The sequence below is a fragment of the Euprymna scolopes genome, chromosome 11 (assembly GCF_053919585.1).
Source record: "Euprymna scolopes isolate OS-2025 chromosome 11, ASM5391958v1, whole genome shotgun sequence".
Classification (NCBI taxonomy): domain Eukaryota; kingdom Metazoa; phylum Mollusca; class Cephalopoda; order Sepiida; family Sepiolidae; genus Euprymna; species Euprymna scolopes.
The window spans coordinates 114429246-114447256 of NC_136492.1; positions in this window are offsets into that span (position 1 = coordinate 114429246).

Here is an 18011-nt window from a genome sequence, read left to right on the forward strand (position 1 = left end):
CATACAAAAGAACTATACAAATATTGCATTGCAGCCAGTAAAGGTTACTTCTAAGTACACTAGAATCAGGAAACCATTTTCAGGTGTTTTGTACATGGATTCATTCATAACAAATTTCATACCTACGTATAGTAGATATTGCCACAATTCTTGATATCATGTATGCCTATATGTTTATACAGTTAACCAATAAGGGGTTATATAAAAGTGAAGCTGCACTGTCTTAAATGTCATAGTTCTAACCCGCCAGCCAATTATATATATATATATATATATATATATATATATATATATATATATATATACATATGTGTATATATGTATATATATATATATATATATATATATATATATATATATATATATGTTTATATATATGATTATGATAATATCGCGTTTCCATTGCTAATTCCATTCTTAATTCTGCTATATTTATAATTGTTTTTACGCTTTTGTTTAATATGTTTTATATTGGACTTTTTTTCTAAGTTGCTGCAAAATGTGTAAATAAGTTCATATTTCCATTGATTACTTTATGCACGCTGTTATATTCTACGATTATACGTTGACATATTTTGGCAGGTTCATCTATACCCATCGGACCATAGTGATTTTCACTTATTTTTATCACGTTCATATATACATTCGCTGTTAATTTTCACATATTTTTTAGTTCTGTGTTATAACTTATTTTCTCGTGCTTACTTACCTTATTCCGACAATACATAATAACGGAATTAATCATAAATTTAATTACATATTAAAAGAAAACCGAATAAAAAATAACTTCCCAAAGACTTACGTGCAAAATACCTCAGAAGGAATCCAGATTACATGATCACTTACTAATCCAGAAACTGTTGCTTTCAACATATTATCTGAAATACGCAAATATATATACTCCTATATTGTTGCATCGTAGATTAACGTCATCTCTATCTGGAAAAAAAAACGGGTAGGGTTTCCTTGCGGATTAGATGAGATGCATACGTTAAGTGTCAATTATTACATTTAAACTATTCAAAAATCTTTAGATATTTTTATTAATACAAATGAATAAAAGTAAAATGATAGACACGTTCATTAGATGATTATCTAGACTGCAAGCAAGATAAAATGCAAGCGAATAAAATATTGTACACATTATTTAACTCTTATCAAATTATTTTAATAATAATAAAGCCGTTTAAAAACAGGCTAATACAATGTATTCTTAGATACCGAGTATGAACACCTGTATGTAAAATTACGTATGAAAGCAAAAAAAAAAATTAGGCATTCGTTTTGAATTCCAGCTAAAAAATAAAAAAAAAATCCGTTATTAATTATAAAGTACGCCTTCCCAGCATTTCCCAGGCATAAAATGCGCTTAAATACAACAGTTTAATCTACGCAGATTTAATTTGTATTGTTAAAATCTATTATTTATTACATTATAGTCAATATATAGTCATCAACATACGGTACTGTTTCGCTGTTTAACAGCTCATCAAAGCGGCTATACAGGCAGCTGCCTCAAGCTAGGATTGAATCCCGACCGTCTGCACGACAGTCAAGGATCCTAACCTCTACGCTATTGGCGGCTGCTGCGTGAGTCCTGAGTTCAACGATGTTTCGACACATATATAATGTACACGTTCTTTGTGTCTTATCAAATTATTATAATAATAATGAATATATACATATATATATAAATATATATATATATATAATATATATTATAATGGTATGAAAAGTTAATCTATGATTTATTATATTGTAACACATACATATATATATATATATATATATATATATATATAGTCATCCACATACAGTACTGTTTCGCTGTTTAACAGCTCATCAGTGCGGCTAGACAGGCAACTACTTCAAGCAAGGATTGAACCCCGACCGTCTGTACGGCAGGCAAGACTCCTAACCACTACGCTATTGGTGGCTGCTGCGTGAGTCATGAGTTTAACGATGTTTCGACACACACACACATATATATATATATATATATATATATATATATATATATATATATATATATATATAATGTAATGTACACGTTCTTTACGTCTTATCAAATTATGATTATAATAATGAATATATATATATATATATATATATATATATACATATATAATATGATGTACACGTTCTTTACGTCTTATCAAATTATTATAATAATAGTAATGAATATATATATATATATATATATATATATATATATATATATATATACAATAATGGTTTTAAAAGTAAAAAGGAGGTAAGATTTCAATGCATTAGGTTTAATAGAAAACAAAAACGGGAACGGCTCAAGCTCTGTTCGCTAATTAGAGCTTCAATTCAGCCTGTTTTCTGACAATCTGAACTTTCACCAGATGATATAATGAGGTTTAAAATTATTGGACTTAAAACTATAAATGTATATGTACACATGATACAATGTTTAACAATTGATTTTAGGCAAAGTGCACAGGCTTGCATTTTTAATTCTTAAGCACGATTTTTTCACGATCTAAGAAACAATTGGAAGTAACCCTAACGTCAGAATAACGTATATATAAAGTTTGAATTCTCCAGACCAATTTGAGAGCAATCACTTCATATATATATATATATATATATATATATATGTATATATATATATATATATATATATATATATATGCATATATATGTATATATCCACTTATATATCAATGAGTGAGTATATATACACACACACACACACATATATATATATATATATATAAGCATATTAGTGTGCAATCAGGTTTACGTCCAAATTTCTATGCAATCATGCACATTGTCGCAACTATGTGTAATATGAATCAAGCTTGATTATTAAGAAAGTCTAATGATCAAATAAGAATCTATTGATCAATGATTACTTTACTAATAAACGCTTATTTTTTAAAAAAAGTACCTCCTAATTAGTTCATCCACTTAAGTTGCTTTTATATTCCTGGCTGTGTATATTGAGAATTCTTCTTAAATAATTGTAAATTAGAAAACCAATAGAATTTTAATATCAATGCCAGAGCAAGGCAAGCTCTCGACGTTATAGGTATCTAGATAAAAATTATGTTAATTGTTTATCTGAATTTTAATTCATGTGAATAATTTACACAGTTTGTATTTTGTAACAAAACATTATTCGGCGTCTCCACCGTATTTCCAAATAAGTGATTTAACAATCACCATTGGCAGAGCGTCTTTTTGTAAGTAAACTTCTCCCGTTTTATTCTACATAATATCTTTAGGAAAGTCGACATTTTGATATTCTATCCTGGTATGTTCAGAAATTTTACAAAACGTATACGACAGAGGATTTACATCTGAGATAAAAAAAATAAAAAATTAAAAATTAACTAGAATGTGTAGAAGGCGGTACAATGCAGAGGTAACGGAAAGACACAAGGAGAAGCAGTCGAGAAAGTTTCATTAACACAGCTTACAAATACATGTGTACATATTGATATATTTCTTATACAGATAATATTTATATTTGCACCGTGGTCATCTGGAAAAGTCGTTCTGGTGGTATATCCGGGCTATATAATATTTCGAGTAAGATCTCTCTTTTTTTTTACACAGTGGTCACAAATTATCAAGGCCCGGAAGCCACTCAGAGATAAGGGTTATTGCAAGTGCATTACGCAAGTGTGGAGAATTGATGAAGTGTTTACTTAAGGGGACGGTTCATTAGGAATTTTTTAACGTTGGACTTGAACACATCCAAGTTGTAGTCAGGTGGGAAGCAGGCAGACGGAACAGAGTTCCACAGGCGTGCAGTTCTAAGAAAGAAGCTTGTTCATGTAATCAACGTTTTGATTTAGGCACAGAGCGGGGGAAATTTTTCACAGTGGATTCAACTAGACGGATGTTTGTCGTAAAAGATTGGCGAGGGGGGACCAGAGATTGGAGTTCAGACGAGCACCTGTCATGGAAATAACGGTATTCATTTGGCTTTGGTACAAATGTGCTGTTGTTAACAGCATATATTGTGTATGTATTTATAAGTTTTTAATTATACATGTACCTATATTTTTTATAATAATTATACATGTACCTATATTTTTTATAATAATAATAATACATGTAACTATATTTTTTATAATAATTATGCATGTACCTATATTTTTTATAATAATTATACATGTACCTATATTTTTTATAATAATTATAAAGTTGGGCCTTCATTCACTAGTTTGTCATGTTTATGCAATTATCAGTGTAGTGAACCATTTCCTGCCAGTAAGAAATATAAGTGAAATATACATATATATATATATATATATATATATATATATATATATATATATATATATATATATACAATAATTTAATGTTGATTATGTTAGAGGAACATAAATTAATGTTACCGACTGATGCGATTATCAGTGTAGTTGCCAATTTCTGAGAGTAATATATATATATATATATATATATATATATATATATATATGTATATATATATATATATATTATATATATATACATATACGTTTTTAACTTGGTTGTATAAATATAAATATGTATGTATATAATAAATATATATATACACATATGCACACACACATATATATGTGTATATATATATATATATATATATATATTTATATATATATATAATGGTATTTTCTGTTTACGCCATCATCAATGTAGGTAACAATTCCTGTCGGTAATATAAGATTATTTTTAATATAACAAAGAAAAAAAATCCAAAGCAAAGGATTAAAATTCATGGATTACATAGAAAAATGCGAGCATGAAATATAAAGGAATAGTTGTATAAACTGAAAAAAGATATTCTACTAAAAAAATATAATAACTGTAACACTTTATATGTGTAAACATTAAGTATATTTTTACATTTGTTTTAACAACTTAGTCTTATTACGTTTCAAGATCACATTTTCCATCTTATATACATATATATATATATATGTATATATATACATATATGTATATATATATATACATATATGTATATATATACTTACAGAATGAAAGATAGATATAGGTATAAATATGTGAAAAAAGTTTTATTCTAAATTCGAGGATGTTTAAATACCATCACGTTCATTTACTACTGCATATTAAATGTTGCCAGCAACTTTATTGTAGGGCAGTAATAATTAAGCAATTTGAAGCCGATTTTTTTTGCAGATTGTACGCCCTGACTTATCAGAAGAATAAAAAATTCTGAATCTCATAAAAGAAAAGATTATTTTTTATTAATTCAATCTGCAAATCCACAGTGTCAGTAAGTTTATGGTATAATGTTTTGGATCTTTTAAGAGTTATACGTTCCATTTGCCTACTATTATGCACCACTAAGATTGATAGAGGCAGTTACTATTTAGATTTGATTATTGCATTCGTGTGCATTTAGACACTTCTCCAGCAATATAGCCAGATAATCTCTATAACCATAGGGTAACTCGATATAATTGACCTTTTATGGTCTGGGTCACATGGCTTCTTGCTCTTTCGTCTTGCGATGTAGACATGATTAAAATCTTTAAATGCGTTGTGTTGTGTCGATTGTGTTAGTAGGAAGGGCACTCAGCGCAGGCTAAAAACGAATTGGCAAAAAAAACATGCAGTAGGACAGGTGTTTATGAAAGAAAGTGATGATAGGTACGTCAGTGTCGAAAGGTGTGACGCGTTGCATTTATAAGAATTCATCGTAGACAGAAAGGGAATAAAAAGGAAAGGAGAATACGTTGAATTCACTATATTGTAGTCCTTTCACCCCCCAAAACAAACTTAGTTCCGCCTCCTGCCCCAAAGAATTAAAGAAATTAATTGTTATTCGAAAATTTATCTACTTTACTTTATTTATATATTTTGCTTACGCGTCAGATTTTTTGTTGTGGAAATTGGAGGTTAATTTCTTTTTTTAATTTTATCATTTTTTATATTACCAAATGCAGGCGTACTTGTATAGGTTGCGCCATTATAAACACACACACACATATATATGTATATATATTTATATATATATATATATATATAGACATGTAGATGTATAAACATAGTAAATACATGCATATAATATAATGTAATTTACATGAAAATGTCATCGTTTAATGAAATTAAGACTCGCACATTTACAGAAATTCTCAGAATGTAAATAAAAGTTACCCATATACAAATAATCCTGTAGTCTAGTAATAATAGCAATAATAGTATTCGCTAGCAGATCCCGTAGAAATTCTACGGTAGTGAATATGTTTAAAACACCTTCTGAAAGAAATGAACAAGAACATAAAATAAAAAAAATACGAATTAAAAACATTCTTAGCAATTTTTAAAAACTTCTTAAAACTAAAATACAATTTATTAAAAAAAATTAGATTTTTTTCAATGAAAATTCGACACGCAACATATTGTTTTCTAATTGAAACAAACAAAAAAAAATCACTTTTATCGAACGGGATCAATTTTTCATTTTAACTTTCTACTAAATTACACACCTAATTTGTGGTCATCTGTCTTATTTGGCCGGTTAATATTGCCGTTACAATGGGTTAGGATAATTTTTTACTTTCTTTACAAATCTATGAATACGCTAACAATTGTTCAGGTATGCTGAAAATTAATTGAACAATGATGCCCTATTTTAGTCTATGAAAACATTTTAAAAACATTAGTTGCAAACAAAATATTACGTACAAACTTTAATTTGAATAATTGTATAAACAATAAAAAACACGTTTTTATGATTAGAAACACCCGGCAATTCAACGGGTCTTACATAGCATTTGGTACAAATAATATTTAGTCATACATGCTAAAATGTAACATAACTAATATGCGATTTTTGAAAACGAAATATATATCTGTGCGGACGTAGCATGTCAACAAAAAGTGTTTTCTGTGCATAATTAAACACATTATTCGCCGCAAAATTTGGCAAAATATTCATTCTTGGTTTGACTGTTTTAGTATGTAGCCAAATTCTTTAGAAAATATTTTTCTTCACAATTTCTTATAGTTGGGATTTTTTAATTAAGTAAACGAGAGAGAAGAGTTAGATGACGAGGTATAAAATTTCTTTTCGAGAACCTTTTTTTTATACTGTAATACGTTCTATGTAATAATTAGTATTTTTAATTCTAAGTTATGTATACATACTTATGAAAATATCAACAAAATATAAATTAAAAATTATAAATTAATATACATGCCCGTATATACGAAACTAGACTAAGCTAAAAAAGGAAAACCAAATATTCGTACTAACAATCTCAATCAACCTATGGATCTTACCAAACTGTTTAATAACTATTTAATAAGTAGTAAATTTATTAATTCTAATATATATATATATACATATACATATATATATATATATATATATATATATATATATATATATATATGTAGTACAAAGTTTTGTTGAAAATTCAAAGACTCACGTTTTCTTTTTTATAACTTTTCTTTATTTCCTGGATTTTCCATTACAGCTGTTTTATTAATGGGTGGCAATTTTACGATTCATGTTTCCATAAAAATGCCCTGTCTTCACCAATTGCTTCAGAGTTTTACCCATTGGATTTTTACAACAATGGTATTTTTTAGCATGCTGGACATGATATTCGGGTAAAAAGATTTCCACAGCCATGCTTCCTCATTTCCTTCATCTTTTGGTGTTATGTAAAGATAGTTTTCCGTTTTAACTCGTACTTCCGTATTTTATTTTTATTTATTAATTATTTTTTTTGTTTTAAATTTTCCTGTTTTTCCTATTTGTTTTTTTCCAATTATCATATAATTTTATATAATTGCATTACTATATTTATGCGTGTTTATTTTAATATTGCGTTTGTTTTTCTTATTGTTTGAATCTGTATTATATTACTCGAGGAGGTCACTCTCGTGGTATCATTTTTTATCTAGGTTCATCGCCCTTGCATTTTTGTTTCTAATATGCTCTACTGCGTGAAATTAAATATGTGTTTCTGTGGAAACACCCGTGGATAACATCTAGTCTTTTGTTTAATTATTTTCCTTTTGATATTAATATATTGTAAAATTCTAATATACATAGGTTGCAGCTTTTCGATCTGCTAGTTTTATATTTTTCCCACTTATCAATTATTGACCATCTGAATTTATATTCAGTTTTATGTTCCTTTAATTCCTTAATCCATACCGCTAAAAGGATTGAGTTTTTCTTTGTTTTTTTTCGGTTGTTTTCGCTTTTACTATTGGTTCTGTTTCTATTTTCTTTATAGTAACTTTGGTTGTCACTATTATTATGATCCTTTCTACTGTTGTTTTCATTTTTAGTTACATTGTTTTCGTTTTTGTTATTTTTGGTGTTCTTTTCTTTCTCAGTTTCATTTTTAAACGATGCAAGGTGATTACGATATATTTCCTTAAAGCAAGTTCCGGTGATCCCCATATATACTTTAGTTTCATTATATGTTATAACTTCACATTTGTATACTAGGTTTGAAGTTACACAGTTCCTCCTCATTGGCCATTCGTTAGGGTCCCGCCAGTTACATTCTTTTACATTGTTAGATTTATATTCTGTCCTATTTCTTTTTTTTCCAAAATTTGTTTTCATTTCGTGTTATTTGAGCCAATTATGGAATTTGTTAAATTAGCAGACGTTGGGTAAGATAGCTTAACAGTTTTTTAAAAATAATTATCTAACTTTGTTTACTCTCTTGCGGGACATTTTTTCTATAATTTGGTAAAATTCCCTCGGGATATTATTTATTACATGGTGGCTCTTCCTTCTATTTTTATTTTTAACTTCTCTTTCAGTTTTATTATGGTCTATCTTTTACTTTTTCTTTTTCGTCTTTATTGTATGTTTTATTTTTCATTTGTTTTTGCTCTTTTTTCCTTTTTTTATATTTCCTCATTTACATGTTGTAAGATATTACATTTGCATTGTTTATTGTTCTTCTTGTACCCATGTTATTGTTTTGAGTTTCGTTAACACATTTAATTTGTTCTTTATATCCTGATCTAACTAAGGCTTGGTTGTAATATGCCTTGTTTTTATTGAATAATTCTTCATTTTGTGATACTTTGGATATTCTTTTTGAGATTTTAGGTATAAGTGTTTTTTCCATACTATTCGCATGGTAGGACTTGTGATCTATGTAGAATAGCGTCTGGTTGGGATTATGGTAGTGGTCATAGGCGTTGTTTTCTAAATTTAGGGTTATTTCTAGGAAGTTTACACATTTGTGGTTTGGTCTATTGTTATATCTAGGTTCAGTTAACTGAAGAATTGTTTAAACTGTGTTTGTTTTCTTTCAAGTAACCTATTCTTTGAGTTCAAGTAGAATAATGCATCCCGGTATATACCCCCTCTTAAGTTTTTATATAGTTCATTTAATATATAAAGGCCTACAAGGTCTCTTACTTGTGCATTATCTGGCCCCCCATTGTGACGTTAAAGTTGAAGTTTCTCTTCTTTCTCGTCCATAGTTTGTTATCATATTTAATTAGAATTCTTCTTGCTAGTTTTGTAATGTCTAATTCTAAATTTGTTATCATTGTTAGTTTTCTAGCTAGTTCTAGTGCTTCCTCGAAGAGATTTGGTGAAACAGAGGGGTAATATTAATCTATATGAAACACAAGGAATTTTCTATTTTTGCCTTGGAGTAATGTGCCGAACACTTCAATTCCCTCTTCCGATGATTTCCACAGGTTATGGTAAATTTTGTTTTTTAATTTAGGTAGGATTTTGTCTAGTATTTTTTTGCTAATGTTTACCAAATGTGAAATACAGGGAGAAATCAGTCTAATGCTAGGGTTATTGTTGAATTCTGGTTTGTGATCTTTTAGGTTAAAACGTGGGCACAGTGATGTATATCCCTCTATTTTATCCTGTGTGTTCATTTTTTCACTTATTGTTTACTACTCTATAGTTTTTATTGATTCCTTAATTAGTAAGTTGTTGTAGGTTTAAAAATCCATGCTGTATATATTCATGGTTTGTCTGCTGGAATCATCAAATTCGGATTGTCTTTAATATTTTTAAAGGTATTATTGATTTTTTTCATTGTTGGGTTCATGTACTTGTGTTTCTCCTTGATTTTAGTTTTTTTTCCCCATTTTAACATGTCTAATTCAAACGCTGTAAAGGCAGAAATTACTGATGGCCATTTCCTGGATTTAATTTTATATTTTCTATCATAAGGGATTTCTGTCTTTTCATTTAGAGATTTGGTTATATAATTCGGGTTGGTTTATGTGCCTCCCTCTGTGTTTTTTTCTTCTGTACTTTTGTGGTGAAAGATCCTCCATCGAATACTTTTAAGAAAGGAATTAACGACTTGTACCATATATATATATATATATATATATATATATATATATATATATATATATATATATGATAGAGAGAGTTAAAGTAAGAGATAGATTTTAATATTTTAAATTGTTTTTTTTTTATCCGTAGGCCTGACGAGATTCATTAGTGCTGCTATACAGTTGATCAGTCTATGGCATGATTAGAACTTTCTACATTCATTCTTATAATGTTCTGTATGGTTATGTAAATGTTTACGTATATGAAGTCAGTAAGGCAATCACATGTGTATTACGTGTGTATGTCTTTTTTACTTTTCTAATTACGAATGGTGACATAATCTAATATATAATTGAATATACTACTTGTTTGTTTTATAAACATGTTTTTTTTTGTTTTCAGTTTGCATATTATTTTAACTTAAAATAGTTATCGTGCTGAGGATTAAATTGATCTATTATTATTTACATTTTCAATAAATTTATCAAGGGCCATTTTATAGAAATTCCTGAATAATATATATGCATGTATATACACCCCCACACACATATATATATATGTGTATATATATATATATATATATATATATATATATATATATATATATATATATATGTGCGTGGGTGTGTGGGTGGATGGGTGGGTGTACGTTTGTTCGTGTGGGTTTTTTTGTCTAAGGGTCGGTGCTGTTCGTGTGTGTATATAATGTGTTAATATGTGTATGTACATACACATTTATGTATATGGGCGTGTAATTTACATATAAATATTTCTGTGTATATTATATATTTCTTGGTGTGTAGGATTCGATGCATATGAATCTACGATTTAAATATATGCATATGCGTATAATGACATCCCTTGTGGAAGATAATCTTTTATTGTTAAAACTAGACCACGTGCACCGCAACCTATTCAACTATTTAATACGACATCGATGTGCATTTAGAAACCAAGCTGCGAAAAGTTGCAGGAAAAGACGATAAGTATACGTTTTAAGTCCATTTTCATTATTAATACTCTATCGCAAAGACTACAGAAAAATTTAAAATAAGCGCTATCGATAGTGAATTTACATATTGCATATGCACAGACTGAGAAAAATAGAAGACTCAAATTAAAATAATTTGTTATGGTGTATTATTTTATAGGACATTTAATTCTAACCGTTCTAAAATATTGTATTTATTTTCGTAATTATCCCTGAATTGTTTAGGCAGGAAATGCTGTTTCTAGCTATGGGTCGTGTAAATAAGTCGACATTTAAAGTTAAAGATTGAAACATGGTTACACTAATAAAGAAGCATTGTATTTGTGCGGAAAATTGCGTTGAGTGAGGTAATTTCCAGAGTAATATAAAGATCCAAAATTAATATCTGCGATTCAGGAAATCGCCTCTATTATTTTATATCAGGTGTAAAATCAATTTGCGAGGTTAAAGATTTCCGTTAAAAAAATCGTTTTTTTAATGTTTTGGTATCGCTTAAAACATTCTTATAAATGCATAAATTTTTCTCACAGAAAAATAATTTATGAGGTATAGACCACTTTACAAATGTGCATTTTGTTTATAAATTATCATGGAAATACAAGTAAAAATAAATTAATCCATTCCTCATAGATTTTTTTTTCAAAGCGAAATGATTAAAGAGTGAAAAAAACATAAACTAATTGTTATTTAATTTTTCAAAAAAAATTTTAAATACTTAGATTTTAAATCCCATGTTTTCTTTGTAACGAGCTAAGCTGCAAATCTCGAAACATTTTTACATGAACGGATTTACATCTACGCCATTTAATAAACTTCTTCAATATATAATTAGCTTTGTTCAAACATTGATAATGTTATGTATATAACTGAATCATATACACGCATAAATGTTTTTCTTGAATTGGATTATATCATTGTAAATGACGGCCATTCCCTACATATTCTTGAAAGCATTTTAGAGTTAGACACGTTTTTATGAAACACAAATGTGTTTTCGAAGTAGTAATTTTCATGAATGTCTCTATGCGAAATTATTAAAAAAAAAGAATATGAACATACTGTGTCCAATAAATGATAATAAAAATGTATATATAAAACAAAGAAAACGGACAATTACACGCGTTATAAAAAAGTCACTCTGATCGAAGTGAACTTATCTTAAAACTACAAAGTTTTTATTTATTTGATAGGCGACGGGTAATTCGGAATTTATTAATTTAAACTAAAAATGTAATTTTATTTTTTTTTCAAATTAAAATTTATATTTACTTGAAGTTCATTAAAAAATAAAAATAAAGACATCCAAGACAATAACAACAACAATAATAAAACAATGACGGCAATAATAATAATAATAATAATAATAATAATAATAATAATAATAATAATAATAATAATGATAATGATAATGATAATAATAATAATAACAACAACAATAATAATAATGATGATTATAATAATAATAATAATAATAATAATAATAATAATAATAATAATAATAATAATAATAATAACAATTTTCGCACCTATTAAAGTTGGTACCGCAACAGATGATCTTGAACGGCCTGGATGTATTGAAAGATTGAGGAGGGTCAGTCCCATTCGTACCTTTGGTGCCAGAGTACATACACAACTAAAAGATCTGTAAAAATTATTCTCACTACATCTCCAGGCAATATAACTACACTTCAATTCTAAACACATTTTTCATCTGGTATCAAAATATGACGAGTTTCCATTGAACCTTCGGAGACTTGTTTTCGCTCAAAATCTTAAAACAGTTCCAGATATAAAATCCGGGGTGACATACATTTGTAAAAAAAGTCTGAAAAAGATAAAAAAAAAACATAACAGAAGTTCGAAATATATAACAGAATATTAAATAGATTTTGATAGAGTTCGGAATGAAAGATGTTCGAATACACAAATAGATATATAGAAAAAATAAAGTAATTTTATGACAAGAAGAGCGTATAAAATAATACGCATTTATTAAAGAAACAAATACAGCGAGTAATTGATGTAAACACATTAAAAATAAATGTAAACAAAAAATGAATACGTGATATTTTTCTTATACAATAATTAAAACCACTCAGCCAAATGAACTGTGTATGAAATGCAAACATGTTTTAAAATGTGTATATTGTTAGAAAGTCATACAACTTCTCACACAACCGTCGTTACAAAATGCATGAGAAATCTGAACGAAACCTTTAAAGAAAACGGGTGAAAGAAGTAATCAAAAACGGAGTTATTTAGATATCAATGCAGTTATTCATCCAGCATTTCTTGTTCTGGTTCTTTAAAGAGATCATCTGCGATTGTTTAGATTTTTGTAATTTTAGTCGATGCATTTTCCAGTTCTACTCGCAACGACCGAAATGAGGAAATAATTGCGCCTCAGATAAATACATTACAATATGTTATATATGTATTAAGTATTATTTGAATCGGTAAAATTTTTTACAAAGTATATATATATATATATATATATATATATATATATATATATATATATATATATATATATATATATATAAAATTAAATTATTTACTACAGTACGTATTATATGCCTACATACATACATACACTAGTGTTTCATCCCTTCGGGATTATCAGTGCAGTGTGTCACGATGTACGCCGGTTAATATAACGCCGGTATATATGGCCACATACACACACACACACACACACACGCCCATATATATATATATATATATATATATATATATATATATATATATATATATATATATATATATATATATATGTGTGTGTGTGTGTGTGTGTGTGTGTGCGTGCGTGTGTGTGTGTGTGTGCATTTTATACATTTAAACGTTAAAAAATATTTTTCCATTGTCTCATATGTACTGCTGTGTATAGTTTTTAGCTTTTTCCTGTCGCTTCTGTCTGTGAATCCCCATCTCACTTTTTTTTATTATTATAATCTAAAAATATAGTTCCCTTTCTAATTTGGATGTTTTCAAATAGGACGTTGTTTTTTTTCCTATAGCATTTGTATAATGTCGCCATTTTCTCCTCTTCTGACGTAGAAACATTTAGCATCGAAATGACAGAAATTAAATAATCTTTTCCCATATTCCTTTTCTCTGTGTCGATATTTTGCTTGATAATAAATTAAGTTACCATGGAACCTTACGCTTCGTCTTTACTTTTGCTCTCTCTCGCTCTCGCTCTCTCTCTCTCTCTCTCTCTCTCTCTATATATATATATATATATATATATATATATATATGTATGTATATATATATATATAGTGATATATATATATAGTGATATATATATACACATAATGATATATATACATGTATATATGTATATATCATGCTCTCTCTATCCCTATATATATATATATATATATATATATATATATATATACATATACATACATAGAAAGAAAGATAGATAGATAGATAAATAAGGTAGTTAGATAGATAGATTGATTGATGGGTTGATAGGTATGGGAAAATATGCTTATGCAATTGTATTTCACCGTTTATTAATACAAGTTTTTTCAGCGCGATATAATTACAGATTAAATATAAATAAATGAGAAATGTTTATATTCCAAATTTCCTGATGATGTCCCTCTTCTTTATTTTATATGGAGGGCACCACTTATCAAGTCCCAGAAGCCACTCGGGGATAAGGGTTATTGTGTGTACAATAATCAATGAGATAGTATCGCAGTAATAGTTAGTATTGGAGATGTGATAAAGTGGCATTTCTTAAGGGGGCGGTTCATCAGGAATTTTTTTTGTGTTGGACTTGAAGACATCCAAGTTGAAGTCGGGAGGGAAACAGGCAAGCGACAGAGATTTACACAGGCGTGCAGTTCTAAGAAAGAAGCTTTCGTTTAATCTTTTAGTATGTTGAATATTCAAGGATTGGTTGCATATTTAAATCATATCATGATAGCGTAGTGCCAAATTTTGTATTAAGGCCTATATCCAATGTATTTTTTTAAAAAGTTGATGTGTTATTTTACTTCTGTTTAATTACGGCCAGAGTAAATAAAATAATCACATAATAATTACATAACATATTCTGTGATACGAAAAACGTATTGTCAGAAGCAAGCTTTCTAACACTTTAAAAATACAATGAGGTGGGCAACATTTTTAAATTTGGAATATAGATTTTTTGTCATGTATATATATATATAATATATATATATACATGATATTTGTATATATATGTATATGTAGCAGTTTTTTTGAAAACGAAAATATACAATAAATTGCGATGAGTTAAAATATATAGAGTCAATGAAAATCGATTAAAAATTCGAGTATCGAAATCAGCAGGTTCGTGGACGCCGTTACTGTATATTTTAGATTTCACTTTAATTCTCATTTTCGCTCCATCGCACTTTTACCTCAACACCTGGTGATGATTCGTGGACGATTCGAAAGCGCTTGTGACAGCCACAACTATGGCACTTTTATTAATATTTTTAATTTTGATACACTAAATATTATACGGAAAATTGAGAAATTAAAAAAAAAGAATCATACAGCAAGTGCCTCCGTTGCACTTAATAATATTTGCTTGAATATACACACACACACGCATATATATATATATATATATATATATATATATATATATATATATATAAATATATATATATATATTAATTTACTCAGATAAGTTAATATACGAAAGTATAGATTTATGCATGAACTTAAAGTATTAACTTCAATAATGCTCAATACGGAGGTAGAGCAAGTTAGTAAGTTATAAAATGTATATGGCGATTAAGCTACACTGAATATTCCGCGTTTCATCCACTCTAGGATTATTCAGGCCTATTAAGCCTGAGGAATACTAGAGTGGATGAAACGCGGAATATCCAGTGTAGCTTAATCGCCATATACATTTTATAACTTACTATATATATATATATATATATATATATATATATATATATATATATATATATATATATATATGCGTGTACGGTTACATGAGACAAAGATATTGCATATCATGCCTTGTGAATCTCTCTCGCATTTAAGAGGGTTTATGCTCTTTAAAGATCAGCTATATACCTGCAATATAATTGACCAACTTCTTTCTTTTACTCGACAATCCCTGTGCCACGGTCGTTATAATCCAAACTCAGTATTTTTATAAATAATGTTACTGAATATGTTTTTAGAAATTGTCTTATCTATTCCGTTCCTCGCTAGCTCTAGCTCAAATTTTTAGTATGCCTATTAGTCTCCACAAATTCAATATTTAATATTTCATTTTAATACAATCTCTTATTCCAATATTTTCTCCAGAAGAACTGACGACATGCTTCACTTTCTTACTGACTGTATTCTCCTAACTAGACATTCGGTATTTTGAAGACTAACATTTGTGTTTACGGTTATGGCATTTCGTTATTGTTTGTTCCTTACATTAAGTGAACTTCACGTGAGTTATTACAGTAAAACAATTAAGTTGGGTAATATTTGCTAATGAAAACACATGTAGCTATTTTTTAATGAAATGCATCGTGGTCCGATGCCCAATTGTCGAACGTATCTCTCGATATTTTACTATTGGTTCGCTCAATCGTTTCGTTATGAATTAAAATATCTTTATCACACTCCTGCTTTTTTTCCAGTTTCTTAAATATGTTTAAAAAAGAAAGACTTAGTGCTTACTGAATACACCATATTGTAGAAAAATAGATGTAGGTAACTGGCAAAATAATTTATTTATCATATGTTAAATTTATGATTTACTTAAAATTGTAATATAATTTCTAATAGGTTCGAGTGATATTTTTACGCCTTTTATAATTTGGGCAAAATTTAGTTTTCATATGTATTCTGTTAGTGCAAATAATCCAGAAAAAAACTTTATTAAAATTATTAATGTCTCGTGAATGGATTTGTAGAAAATTTGTAAATTCTTTAATTCGAGACAACTCTGTATTAATTTTAAGCACACGGTAAAACTTACCCATTAAAGCACACATGCTGAATTTGAAAAGCTTTATTGTGAATGGCCTATAATATTTCTTACCACAAAAGAGAGTTTGTAAAATCAGTATACTCGTTCAACGTTCTCTATTTGAAAGAGATATGTATATCTAAAAGTAAGATAAAACTGCGTATACCATATATATTTTATGTCAAAACATTACATATATATATATATATATATATATATATATATATATATATATATGCTAGCAGGACCCGTTAACCGGCGTTGCCCGATGGAAGCCTGCTTCTCCCTTGAAAAATGTAAGATACGGTTTACTGTATTGAACACTGTCGTCCATGTGATACTGCGGGCACTCTCAGCCGTGATGAAAATTAAATAATATGGTTTTCACTGCCGATTAGTGAGGATTTGCGGCGATAAAATGCAAGTACTGTTTCAATGTTAAAAAATTTCAATTAAGGGAATACGACATCACTACAAATTAATGAAATTACGAAAAATATTTCATTAGACGAAAAAATTGAAAGTAAAAAGGAAGTTTTATAGGTTAGTAGATAGATAGACTGTTTAGAGTGACTGAAATCAGTAGTAGCATTCATAGCTGTTTCCGTTTGTTTTTCAAGTCCTTTTATTTTTTCAACTTTTTCCACTAATGGTATTAAAGTAAATTCACGTTTTATGTTGATCGTTTTCAACGTGCAAATCAAGACAATGTCGACTTTTTTCAGTTCATTTCTTTGAGTATTGTCCTGTTAATAAAGGCG